We start from the raw sequence: 14,395 nt of genomic DNA on the forward strand, positions 1-14,395 counted from the left end.
AGGTGTATGTTTGGGATGTGCCGAAGGAAAACTTACAAGGGGATCATTTCCCTCAAGTAATAAGAAGACCACAAACATATTGCAATTGATCACTCCGACATATCTGCTATGATGTCTATAAACTCCTTGGGAGGATACTTATATTATCTCACCTTTGGGGATGATTATTCTTGTAAGAACTGGATCTACTTCTTGAAGAAGAAGGATGAAGTGTTCACTTGGTTCTGACACTTCAAAGCCTTGATCGAAATCCAATTCAAGAGAAAATCAAGATATTGAGGACTAATAATGGGACCGAGTATGAATCCTATGAATTCCAAAATTATTGCAAAGAAGCTGGCATTAAGAGGGAGACTACAACACCATACATTCCCGAGAAAAATGGTGTGGCTGAAAGGAAGAATCGCTCTATTGTAGAAGCTGTCCATGCCATGCTTCATGATCAAGGTCTTCCAAATTTTCTATGGGCTGACGCTGCAAATACCACTGTGTATGTTCAAAACCGATGCACTCATCAAGGATTGGACTTCAAGACTCCTGAAGAAATGTTCACTGGTAAGAAACCTGATGTCTCTCATTTTAGAATTTTTGGAAGCCCCGCATATTTTCATCTTCTGAAAGAGAAAAGAAGTAAATTGGGTGCATCTGGTAAGAAAGGAATCTTTGTGGGCTATAGTGAAAATTCCAAGGGATATAGAATTTTTGTGGCTGGTCAAAAGGAAGTTGAGATAAGTCATGATGTCTCCTTCGATGAAGATATGGCCCTCAGGAAGATCAACAACCTTCCTATCCTAAGGAAGGACAAAGAAGCTGACACAGGAAATCAAGGTGAAAAAGAGGATGAAACAATGCATGATGATGATGAACATATGGATCCTATTGATCCACTCCCTAATGAGCCTTCCTCCTCCAAGTGGAGACCCTCATGGCTTAGGGAGACTCTCGAAGATGCTGAGAGGCACATTGCACCAAGGGGGACTTTTCGTGAAAGCAAGAAGTGTGAATAGGTATCAAGGATATTTGACCACCATGAGCACTATCATTCAAAATGAGCCTTCAACATTCGAAGAAGCCGTGAAGAAACAAGTATGGAAGGATGCTATGAATGAAAAATATGAGTCAATTATGAAGAATAATGTCTGGGATGAGGTCCCTAGACCCCAGGACAAATCGTTTGTCACTTCTAAGTGGATCTACAAAATCAAGCATGGAGCTGATGGAAGTGTAGAAAAATTCAAGGCTTGCTTTGTTTTTCGAGGCTTCTCTCAAAATGAAGGTGTATATTACGATGAGATATTTGCACTTGTTACCCGATACACCACCATCCACTCAATCATAGTCCTTGTTGCCTTGCAAGGATGAAACCTACATCAGATGGATGTCAAGACCGCCTTCTTGCATGGTTCAATCAAAGAGGAAGTCTATGTGGAACAACCCAATGGGTTTGAAGTACATGATCGGGAATCTCATGTATGCAGGTTGAAGAAAGATCTTTATGGATTGAAGCAAGCACCCCGAGCTTGGTATGAGAGGATCGATAACTATCTGATGAAGTTGGGATTCACTAGAAGTGAAGTCGATCCGAACCTTTACTTTAAGGTTGAAAATGATAAACCTCTCATTCTGGTACTTTATGTGGACAACCTCTTTCTCACAGGTGCAGACCCTCTCATTCAAAAATGTAAGAGGGAGTTGACTTCTGAATTTGAGATGAAGGACCTAGGGTCGATGCACTATTTCCTAGGGTTGGAGGTCTGGCAAAAGCTAGGTGAAATTTTCCTCTCTCAAGGAAAATATGTTTCTGAAGATATTGGAAAGATTTGGGATGGTTGACTGCAAGCCTGTGACTACTCAGATGGAACTTAACTTTAAGAAGTTATGTGGCAGTGTTGCTGGACCTGAATTGGGAAATGCTTATGAGTATCGTCAACTCATAGGAGCTCTAATGTTCTTGGTGAACTCTCGTCCGGACATATGTTTTGCAGTTAACACATTGAGCTAATACATGGTTGAGCCTCATCATACACATTAGATTTCTTCCAAGAATCTTCTGAGATATCTTCAGGGCACAATCACTCATGGATTGAGATACACTGCCGGAAATGTGAGGTTGTATGGTTACTCTGATGTTGATTGGGGTGGTAGTGTGGTGGATCACAAGAGCACATCTGGATGTTGTTTTTCTTTGGTTTCTACTTCAATATGCTGGATGAGAATGAAGTAGAAATTGGTTGCCTTGAGCACTGCCGAGGCCAAATACATAGCTGCTAGTATGGCCTCCTGTGAAGCTGTCTGGTTGAGGAAGCTCTTCAGTGATATGTTTGGACATGTGCTAGATACCATCGTGATCCTCTGCAACAACTAGAGTGGGATCTGACTATCAGATAATCATGTGTTTCATGATCGCTTCAAGCATATAGATATCATGTACCACTTTATCTGTGATATGGTACAACGAGGAGCAATAAGGCTCCATCACATTAGGACTTATGAGCAGGTCGTCGATATTCTGACAAAGCCCCTAGTAAAGGTCAAATTATTGTCCTTCCGAGAACGACTTAGAGTCGTGGAGAGACCCTCTTATGAGGGTCTTGTATGAGATGGACATTGAGCTCTGGCAGCTCTAGGGGGCTTGGGGTACTTCTTGGAGTGACGAGCAAACATAGGGTGAGTTGTTCAGCCTTCCCCTAGTGGTTTGCTATGTACAGGGTGAGTTATTCATCTTTCCCCAGTGATACCCCTTGACGACATGTGAGCAGGACGATTGGTTCATCCTTCTCCTGCCGAGACATCCTACCCATGCAGTCTGGGACTCATGGGAAGTACCTCTCATCTGGCCAATGAGTAGGGAAATGAGGATAGGGACCATAGTACTACCGATGGACGCATTGTGTACTACCATACTCCCTATGCTAGGATGTTCGATATTGATATGGGGTCAATGGGAATTGAATTCAGGTCAGTAAGAGTGGTATGGGACACTCTCTTTTTATTGGAACTGACTTTGGGTCAGTAAGAGTGGTATGAGACACTCTCTTTTGATTAGAATTGACTTTGGGTCAGTAAGAGTGGTATGAGACACTCTCTTTTGATTGGGACTGACTTCGGGTCAGTAGAGAATGGTATGATACATTCTCGATCACTTCTTCTTCTTCATAGTTCAACAGAGCAGTGCATGGATGGCAGAGATAGTACAGATTGGCAGATGGATTAGCAGATGGAGTTCTCCCTAGTTGAGAAGGAGTGTTAAAATTGGAAACTAGGGCCAAACTCCACATGGGTCATCTCATTTATGACAACTAATATTTTTTTTGGATTCCTCTCCCCGAGAGGTGTAGGACTGATCTAAAGATCATCCCATTCTGACATGTACAAATGAAGTTATGAATTTATTTTGATTATGGACAGATTGTCAAGGTCGGCCAGCAAAATCATGTAGGCTCATAAGCCCAATAGTCACGCCTATTCTGTTGATCTAAAGATGATCAGAAGTTGTCATTAATGTCAACCCAAGCAGCACCAAGGATGACCCTGAACTTCCATGGCACATTGGGAATCATCATTCATGGTTTCTTGTCTCATAACCATTATAGGAATACTCTATTCAAAAATATATTTCTATCGGTATATAGCTCTCCTCGTAATTCCTCACGGTTTGTAAGTTATTCAAGATTGAAGTTAGTAACCCCAATTCGTGGGCCAAAACCCCATGGGGTTGTGGCATGGAATTTATCATTGATTTTGGTCACTGAATAATCAATAATTAATAATTTGTTAAGCTCCTAAAATCTTTCCAACATTCTCTATAGAAGCCCCTCTCAACTCTATAAAAAGAAATCTCATATATCCTCCAAAAGTACTGATCGTGGAATTTTCGCTATAACTTTAATTTTGCAAAGTCTTAGATGCTGAAATTAAAACTCATTTGAGCCGAAATCCTGATGAACATCATGATTGAATTTCAGATCTTGGTTCGCCATATTTTCGAAGACATGATCTGTGGAAGTTAGGGTTTTTACAGACTCTCGAATTTCATCCCAAAGATGTGACTTTGGGAAAATCGTCATAACTCTCTCTCTGAGAAGCCAATTGGAATTCTGTAAAAAATGGCAGCTAGTGCACAAACTGTAGTTTTCTATGTATCAATTTCAGAGCTGAAGGAGGAAACAGTGACACGTGGCACATCTTACAAGTTCGCTCTACTGAACTAGTCCATAATTAGGTCATTGTGAGAGATTGGGCATAACTCTGTCTTGAAGAATCCAAATTGGGTCAGACATGTGGCATTGGAAAGAAGACTCAGAGGGCTACTACAGGACCGAAGATCACATATTGGGAATCTGAAATCATAGAGATACATCAAATTCAATATCGTGCTCCTATAAGGCAAGAGAAAAAAAACTAGATCAAGTGTTGTCAAGAGTTGCAAAGGGCCAGACTTTCTAGGGCAGCAAAGAGCAAGGTGCAACAAAATGATGTAGTAGAGGTAAGCTCCAGGTAAGTATCTTCTATATATGCATGTTCATCTCTTAATTGCATTAGGTTCTTTGTATTCTAATTTGTTGTTTTTTTTTAGCACTGACATATGCTCTGCAGGATGAGGTAAGTTTTGCTATTATCATGTCATGGGTATTTCCTTGAAGACCTTTTGCAAGTATTATATATTCACCAAGAGAAGAATAAATGCATAATCTAATGTTCTGAAGAGTGAGAAAGTGTAGCATGACAAGAGCAGCAATCAAGGTGAAAAACAACAACAATAAGTTCACCACATGAAGTCTTCAAGTGGGCAGCATTGCATACAGTCATTGTAAAAGTATCATTATACAGAGTCATTATAAAAGCATCATTGTAAAAGTTGTACAAGTGCCTATCTTCCAAGAGTTGAAGAGGCAACGTTTGGAGGTCTAGGATCATCATTAGGTGGTTGTGTCATAGTTGGGGTTATGGTCTTGTGTGTCTTCTTCTTCTACATCATTCTATATCATTGTAAAGTGGACCATTTTCCCTGGTACATGAGTCCATTCTTCTTTTATTCTTCTATAGGGTGGTATGGTGGTGCTAGGCTAGTGCGTGAAGTCACCAACAGGTTCAAGCCTGTGAAAACTTCAGGGTGGTAGGGTGGTGCTAGGGTGAGTTGTAGCTCATTGGGTGTTGGGGCATTCGTTCAGTTGACTACTAAAGAATCTCGGGCATTGGAGCATCCATCTAGTGGGAGCTGGAGAAGAATGCTTTTCTAGATTCTAGGAAGTTGGAGCTTTCTTTTCAATTGGAGTTGAAGATTAAAGAATTATTAGGAAATCATTCAGGTGGTTTTTGTCCTAGAGGTGGTTTCCACCTTAAAAACTGTGTGCATTTGTGTTTCTTTTGTTTACTGCTATCATTGTACAAACACTGATAATAATTGAAGATTAACTATTGCTCCGAAAGATTAATAATAATACTAATTGAAAGGAACACTGATTCACATCCCCCCTCTCAGATTTCCAACATATTCATCCTCAACATTAGCTTATAAATACATGATGCCTCATACTCATTTGGAAATCACTCATCTTCTCACATCTATCTCTCCTCATCTGATTGGGTACGTATTTCTGGTCAGCTTTTCTCTTCACACGTGTGAAGGAAAGGACAGTCATTTTCTATTTCAGCGTTGACCAAGTTTGACCGAAAATTTCAGAGGTTGTTTTTGGGCTGTGTTGACCAAGAGTTGACCTATTTTGGTGCGATTTTGGGTGGAGGAATTATGTCCTAGCAGGCCATAGATCTGAGCACAAGAATTGAGGCAATCTGACCTCTATTTTGACCAACGTTGACTGTACTAGGGTTGGCCACATGGTTGACTTTTGTTTACTAGTTTTGATTGGACTTTTTTCGGACTATTTTGGGTTGCTTAGACTTGTTGTTGGAGGCCGAAGTTGACTAGGTTTGATTGAGCTGAATAGAGGAAGAAATCTGCCCTGTTGACCAGCGTTGACTTTTCTGGTTAGGGCTCTTTTGCTACTGTTATAAATTATCAGAATTTGTAAATTGTACTATCTCTCTCTGCTAAACTATTGAAGACTAAAAGAAGATTTGATCAAGGGTTTCCCCACATTGGGTTTTGTTTCTAGTTGGTGCCACATCTTGTGTCCTCTTGTCTTAGCTTGTCTTCTAATGTTTATGTTTATGTTCTATCAACATTTTACTTACATGTTTATGTGATTGCTAAACTGAAATTGATATTGGGCTCATAAAGAAATTGAAGTAAAATTGCTCTTAAGCATAGAGCATACCATTGTTGTCTAAAATTAACAATTAGCACCAACCCCACCAAGTTCATCACGAACTTATGTTTACCTTCTCAGATATCGTGGAATAGTGTCGTTCTTCTGCATCTTGATATTTCAAAGTTTGTCTTTGAGAGCCAATTTCCTATGGTAGTTGTTATTTTGGAATAGATCTGTGTTGTCACCTTGCATAAGGATTTTCTTTCCCATGTAGATTTGAGACAATGTGATCCCGTACACCTTCCAAGATTATTCTCCTTGCCTTGGCTATATATTTCATCCATTGGGCTAGATTTTGTGCATCAGATGCCTATGGTTTTGCAATATATGTCTTGATGTATTCTAGAAAGCCATTTATTCGTAAATTGTCGCAGATATTCCATTGGACAATTCGTCACAACAGATCTGATAATAATATATCAAAACACTGAAATTTTACACTATTAAATTTTATTAAACTTTAAGAACTGTAATTAGTGCATGCATGCAAATATAAATTATGAAGAAAAGTAGAGAACCAAAAAATAATCTCACACACACATAAGACACGAGATATGCTCTTTGGGAAACCCTTTAGGGAGAAAACCCAACTAGAAGGTGAGTCTGCTTCGCTCTCTTTCTCTGTTTGGAAATATGGCTACAGGTACAAAGGAGTAATGCATGTGGCCCGTGGACTGCTACAGTGCACATATCCTCTCTGTATTCTCTACCTCCTATCTCTCTTGGCTATCTTTGCTCATCTATGGAACAAAATGCTCTCGAAAGAATGGAAATTCCTCTTCCTCCTAGTGGCCCGGTTATAACACAGCCCGATAGGCTACTAGTGGTTAAGTTTGACTACATAAAATCTTAATTAGGGTTAAAAAATAGATGCTTCTAGATTATTTAACATCATAATCATGTGGCTAGCCCATTTTCCATAAATAATTGGGGTTGACGCGACATCCTCCCGAACTATAAGTGTGAAAACATGAAGGTCAACTTCTAAGTGGCATAACTTTTGCATACAGACTCTGATTGGCGTGCTTCTTGCACCGTTGGAAAGGTATATGTGTGTAGAATAGCATGAAAATTTGTAGGATAAAGTGACAAATTTTTACCCAAAACAAATGTCGTTTGATGCCTCAAGATGCTTCCGAAAGGTTTTAGACCCCATTTCGCCAAACTTAGTCCCACTGGTAAAAACACTCTTGTGAGCTGATTCCTCCACTTTTTCCACTCCAAATGAATTGAGATGGATGAAAAACAATATAATGATCTAACTCGGATCAACCATGTCATCCAATACTGCCTCCATACGATCCTTCCATGCATTGGAATTAGAGCTTTCTTCAAAGGCATACTCAAGTCTCAACCCATTGAAGGTCATCTTCCCAACTCTGAAGAGACCCTGCTATACTGAACTGCAAATTTGATCCCCCTGAGAAACAACTTCAAAATTATTGTTTTAATATCAATCGTGCTCTGATACCATGTAGAATCTATGATGTAGATTTGCAACTTCTCATGAAATTTTAATCAAAATCACAAGACACAAACTTACTCTACTGCTATGCGGAATTCAATTCACAATTTAGAACATCAATCACAAACATGCAATGAGAAATAACACGCGTGCACATAATATTTTCTACGGGAAAGCAATCTACTAAAAACCCCTTTGCCTGCTTGCATTAATTTGATAAATAGATATGTATTACAATTGCTTTTCTCAACTAAGCACAACTTGCAAGTGAATATCCTATCTCTTTGCTCACTCAGAAGTTCTAACCCAGACCTAGTCAATTTACACCTCTACTTGAGCCCCTATATCCTTGCGCAATTCATGAGGAAATAAGCCTCTCTTATTTAGTATTTTCCTCCAAAATACTTGCGCAATTCCTCAGGGTTGATCACCTGACCAATACAATGAACTATACACTCAATCTAGTATATAATTAATTGCACACTGCCTTGGAATCTTCACCATAGTTGGAGAACTCGAATTCTCTACATGCACTAGATATTTTGGTTTGATTGATTAGTTGACTGGATGATCACTAAGTTAGATTGAAGTCCCACTGCATAACTGACCTTCCACTAGTTCCTCGAATAGTTAGAACTAGTTTAACTGAAAACAACTTGAAATAACTCACCTTGATTGCTACAAATTATAAATCACACATGCTTAACTGAACTCCAAGCCCTCTAACTCAAATTTACTAAGCTAACTGGGTGGCAAGAGCCATGTCACACAAGTTAACTGCATGCAAGTTGTTTGCTGATGTGGAAGTTCATTTTTTCTCAATTTGTCCAAGGAAAAATCAAATTGAGACTTTCTTGCTGCATTTTTCAACAATTTCTTTGTCATGTCCGACCAACAACATATAATCCACATAGAAGACCAAATACATAATACGATCACCAATTGATATAAAATACATGCAGTGATCTGCTTTGCCCCTGGTGAAGCCAAGTCCTCGTATATATGTATCAAATTTTTTATACCACATCCTTGGTGACTGATTTATTCCATGCAAAGAATTTTTCAATTTGCATACCATTTATTTCTTTCCCTTCACCGCAAAGCCTTCAAGGTGCTTCATGTAGATCTCTTCTTCTAGATCACTGTGAAGAAATGTTTTCTTCGCATCCATCTATTCTAACTCAAAATCAAAAGTAACAACAAAAAATAAAAGTAATCTAATAGAAGCTAACTTGGCAACAGGGGAAAAAATATCACCAAAATCAATTCTCGACACTTGGGAATAACCTTTTGCTACCAACCAGCCTTTGTATTCCTCCGCCTTGCCTTTTGAATTCATATTTTTCTTAAACACCCATTTGCTGCCAATGGGTTTCCTTCCAACCAACAACTCCACTAGATCCCATGCCTCATTTTTGTCCAAAGATGCCATTTCATCAACCATGACTTCTTTCCAAAGATTTCCATCCTCTGAATCCATTTCCTACCTGACTGTTATGGGATCATCATCAGTAATACATAAAGAAAATTTGAACATAAAACAAATGGATTGTACCTCTTTGGCTGCCTTCTCTCTTGAACCAATCTTCTAAAAATTGGAGTTTGTGGCTCTTCCTCTTCTGATTCCTCTTTTGTGGCTCTTCCTCTTTCCTCTTATGATTCTTTCTCAAGATATTTGGATCTACAATCCTTTTTGTAGTGCCCTTCTTTTCCACATTTTCAACATACCTTTACAACTTTTCTTGGAGATTTAGATCTCCCTTTAGATTTAGATCTCCCACTTGAGGACTTATTTTTGTTTCTATTTTGGGATCGTTATCTCACAAACAAGGCATCTCCATTTTGGCTCTCCATAGTTTTTCATCTCATCTCTTCCGACATTAAGGATGAGTCTATTTCATCAAACTTCAAGGTAGTTGTATTGCTACTTATTGCAACAACAAGACTATCCCAAAAATCTAGTAGAGAACACAACAAGCTAATGCACTTATCTTCATCTAAAATTTTAATACCAACAGATAGCACCTAGCTTACCATAATATTAAAGTCATTTAAATGCTCTGTCACCAAGTCTCCATCCTTCATCCTCAGGCTATACAATTTTTTCCGCATGAATATTTTGTTCATTGGAGACTTAGATTGATACAAAGTCCCTAACTTGTCCCATAAATCCTTTGCCATAGCTTCCCCTAATACATTCAATAATACTAAATCTGAGAGACAAAATCGTATTGTGCTCTTTGCATTCTGATCTAGTTTCCCCCCAGTCTTCTGCCGACATTCTTGTTGGTTTCATACCTATATCTACAATAATCCACTAATATCGATCCACCAACAGATCCTCCAACTTGAGATTCCATAGCTCAAAACTATGGCCATTAAATTTCTCGATCTCTATCTTTCCACTATTTTCCATCTCCTTTCACCACAAGAATCGATCCCATAGATCTCAAATTGTAACAAGGTCTAATACAGGCCTGAGCAAAACCCCTCAGCAGCGAAGGCATCCCCTTGAAGACAAAAAAAATCTGATTCCAAATGTAGGTTTTAACCCTGTACATAAATTACCTGCAAACGAATTCTTAAAACAAAATATACAATGGTGAGAACATAAAACAAATATACACAGAGATTTTCCCCTGGATCCCAAAACTAAGACTACCAGATTGATTTTTCATTATTTTCCTTTCAATGTTATAATACATATAAATACATGTCGAAGAATTCATAATCCCCAATCCATTAACCTTGGATTAGAACGTAACTGTAGTTCCCTTGACCAAATCTACAAAATGTTATTATTTCATCAATTTGTTCTATGCTGCAAGTATCATTTCAACAATATCTATTAACATCCAATTTAACAATTTTTCTTCAATGAAAGTAGTGCAATAATAGATAGTACAATTCTACAAATGCACAAAGAAAGATATCCAAGAGACAAGAGACGCAATATTTGGTTAATGACCAGGGAAAAATCCTACTAGGGGGAAAACCCTTGCAAATCTTCTTCTATTAGATTGTCTTCAACTGTTCAACAGAGAGAGTACATCATCCAAGAGTCAAAGTCAAACTTTGACTAGCCAATATCCAATATTAAAACAACTATCCAAACCAGAGACAAAGATGAAGTCAACAATGGTCAAATTTGATCTTCTTATAATCTACCCAAGTCAATAGTAGTCAACAACAATGCAGTGAGCCCTAACTAGTTCGCAGTCAACGGTTAACACATTCCTTTAGGAGCTCGTTCTACTTCAATCAAACTCACCCTCAAATGCTAGTCAAAATTTGCCCAAAATAGTCCTCAAAACCACAGTCAAACTCGGTCAAAAGAGAGAAAGTATGTTGTTACCGTCTGCAATTTTCTACGGTCAATCCTGAAAGTTGACGTTAGTCAACGTGCTCAAAATTCCTTGATTTGTGTGTCCTTCAATGCAATGTGCATAAATCAAAATTTTCCACCCAAAAATGTAGTCAAATGAGGTCAAATTCACCCTAGTCAATGCTGGTCAATGCCCTGCAACTCGCCCCAATCAGAAACAACCACCTGTCCTTCACATGTGTGAGAGAAATCCTTCCAATCTGAGTTGTACGAACCAATAGGAATAGGAGAGAGCGGATGTGATGTGGGGTGATGAAGTTCCAAATGAGGTTTGAGGTCTCTTGTATTTAGATGAATCGATGAGGGTGAAAAGGCATGTCATTTGGGCTTCATGAGCCTACATGAGGTAGAAGTTGACCTTGATAATTTGCACATGTGTGGGCTTTAATTCAAAAACACACTTCTCCTTGTACGATTTGAGTGATCTTTAGGTTGATTTTTTTCCTCTCGAAAATAGGAATTCAATGAAATAATTATCTCTATCAAATGAGTTGTCCAAAGTGTAATTTGAAAATAGTTTCATAATTTAACACAAAATACGATGGGAAGAAAACCATCATGCCCAAAACCATGTGCAAAACCCATGCACAAAACCATGTGTAGGTCTGCCTACCATCTTTGGGTCTGTTGTCGATTTTTATGGCACCCGTAGCACAAGTGCTTTGGGAGACATAGAAAGCTTCCTAGAGACAACCTCTGGGTTGATTGTAGACCAGTGCCTAGGACATCTTAGATAGAGGAGTGCATGGAAGATTATCAATGGGGGCTTTCTGTTGCACTCCAATTGTCACGAAGTTTAAAACGATAATAAAAGGGGGGCTTGGTTCAATCAGCCTTCATGAAGGTAAACTCAATCCAATACATGGATCCCAATGTTCAGGGGGTAAATCGGGCCAACCTCAAAGAGAAATGTCTGGTTCTAGTGGCCGACACACAACAATATGCAGCTTTATATTGACGTTGTAGTAAAGTGAAGAGGAGGAAAAGGAGGAGGGGATTCGGTGCGTAGGGCTGATTTTAATGCAGAATCCTAAGCCACGATGTTCCAGCAGACATATGGAAGAGGGAGGAGGTGAAAGAGTAGAAAGAGTGGAGCGCTAGTCAAGGTTTCATGCCATATACCTCATGGGCATATTTGTCACCAAAAGCATAAGTAAATCTGTGCACATTACAAGTACTTAAGTAAATATGTAGCTAACACAGGTATTGTTGCTACTTTAGTAACAAATACACAATCATGAACAAGGGTGAAACCTGCAACTTCACCACACTATTTCAGAGAAAGAAAAACACTTATGAAATGAGATTTACAGAGGGGAAAATATACTACGCATTGATCTTATAGGAATTAACAGAATAGTTTCATTAATCTTCGAGTCCCAATCCCCAGTCCATTACATTCATTAGCATATCGCTCAAGTCCCTCATGAACAAAAATTTAGAACCAAAATGGAACCAAAGAATTGGACCCACTCAGGTGCAAAATTTCAGAACCTCTATTAAGTGTTTCTCCCCCCTATTTATACAGAGAATGGGGGGCTTTGAATCAACATTTACAAAATATCTCAGCCAAGGGCCAACTGTTTGATTGACTAGCTAGCTCGGCCTACGATAGCTCTATTTCCCAAAATGATTTCCAAGGATTTGATTCCTCATGAAAATAAACAGAAATTACAAAATAATGAAAAGAAAAGGAAAACAGAAAGATAATGGAGGAAGTATCCATCTGTTGTTCCTGTGAAGGCCCCTAATCAGGCCACATCTCTGCCAGAATGTGTCCCTCTAGCTGCTCAGCTGGTCCTTGTCGCTTTCGCCTTAACTGCATGAATCGCTCGTCCTCCGGAGCTAGGAGTGGTTTGACTGTGATTTTTATGTCATGGTATAGTAACAGAGGCCACCTGGGTATTACTTCGTCTTCCCTCTGCATGGACCTCCATGCTGAATTTTCAAGTCCTCCTGCACTTCCATACATTCGTTTACTCACAAGAGATATGTAGTGAAGTAGTCGAATCTATTTCTGCAGCCCTTGTAGTCCTTGGTTTCTTGTTGCAGGGGATTCTACAGGATTAACCCATATCGATCTGCCACTGCTCCATACCTCTATTCAAATTCTTAGTTGTCGACCCATCCGCCTTTAAATCTTTTTACCATGCTATCAGAACCTTACTACATCAGGATTTTTATTCTAGAGGATGTTACAAACAGTGAGTCCCGATGCTTCTTAGGCCCCCTTTGGTTTAGCCCCTTTCAATATTTCTTCATCATAGGACCGGAGGCTATGACAAAGTGCTTAGCCCCAAGGAATTAGGGCATTTGGACTCCTATTTGGGGGCCTTTTTCCCTTTATAAGTGCTTTGCGCCAGGTTTCCTTAAGTCTTTACAATCATGCGCCATTTATCGAAGCTCCTTTCTCGATGGATTGAAATCGGTGCTTCCAGTTAGGACTTTTAAATTGGAGCCGCAACATGTTTGCTACCTCTGATTCCAATAGCCCTTTAACACTTGACCCTTGGTTCCTCGACTCTTTATGTGATCGCAGGCCAGTCCCCCTTATCGGATCCCCCCAATCGGAGGTTCGCAATCGACGATTCCTAATTTGATGAACCACACACCACAATTGTTGATTGCCAATTGGCCCCCATGCTTAGCCCATGGTTCTTTTAGCTCTTCATGTGACTGTGAGCCAGCGTCTGTATCAGAGCCTCTTTATTGGTGGATCGAAATCGGGGTTTTAAGTTTGATGTAATAACATGCCTTCACCTGCAAATGCCGATTTGCAATCTTTGATGTGACATCATCCTCTACCATGTGTCACCCTGTTTTGGCCCCTTATGACCCCTCAACACGTTGAATCTGCATGCCATGTGTCCGTCGTACTGCCACATCATGCTGACATTAGCGCCATCATGTCTTTACTGGATCCAATGATATTTTGCCACGTGGTCCCCTGGAGGAGAGAGAAAAAGGCCCGCCTACCCCTGGTTTTGCGTTGATTTCCTTTGTTAAATGTTTTCGGCCCTTTCCCAGTGATTTTCACTATCAGCTTAAATCTCAACACTTTTAATCACAATTGAAACTTTGGAAGGGTGTCATTTGTTTTATCACCGATTGTGATGCGTCGATCTTGTATTGTTGCGATCGTCGACATGCCATGTCGCTGGAACCTCTGCTATGCCATGTTGCTTGATCCTCCAACTCGCAATTTGCAATATACTCCCATACCTTAGACCTCTGTCATTTGCAATCGCCGATATATGGGATCACTGGAACCCC

The sequence above is a fragment of the Pinus tabuliformis genome, chromosome 7 (genome assembly GCF_031772625.1).
Source record: "Pinus tabuliformis cultivar Carrire ecotype Pingquan chromosome 7, CPIR1, whole genome shotgun sequence".
Classification (NCBI taxonomy): Eukaryota; Viridiplantae; Streptophyta; class Pinopsida; order Pinales; family Pinaceae; genus Pinus; species Pinus tabuliformis.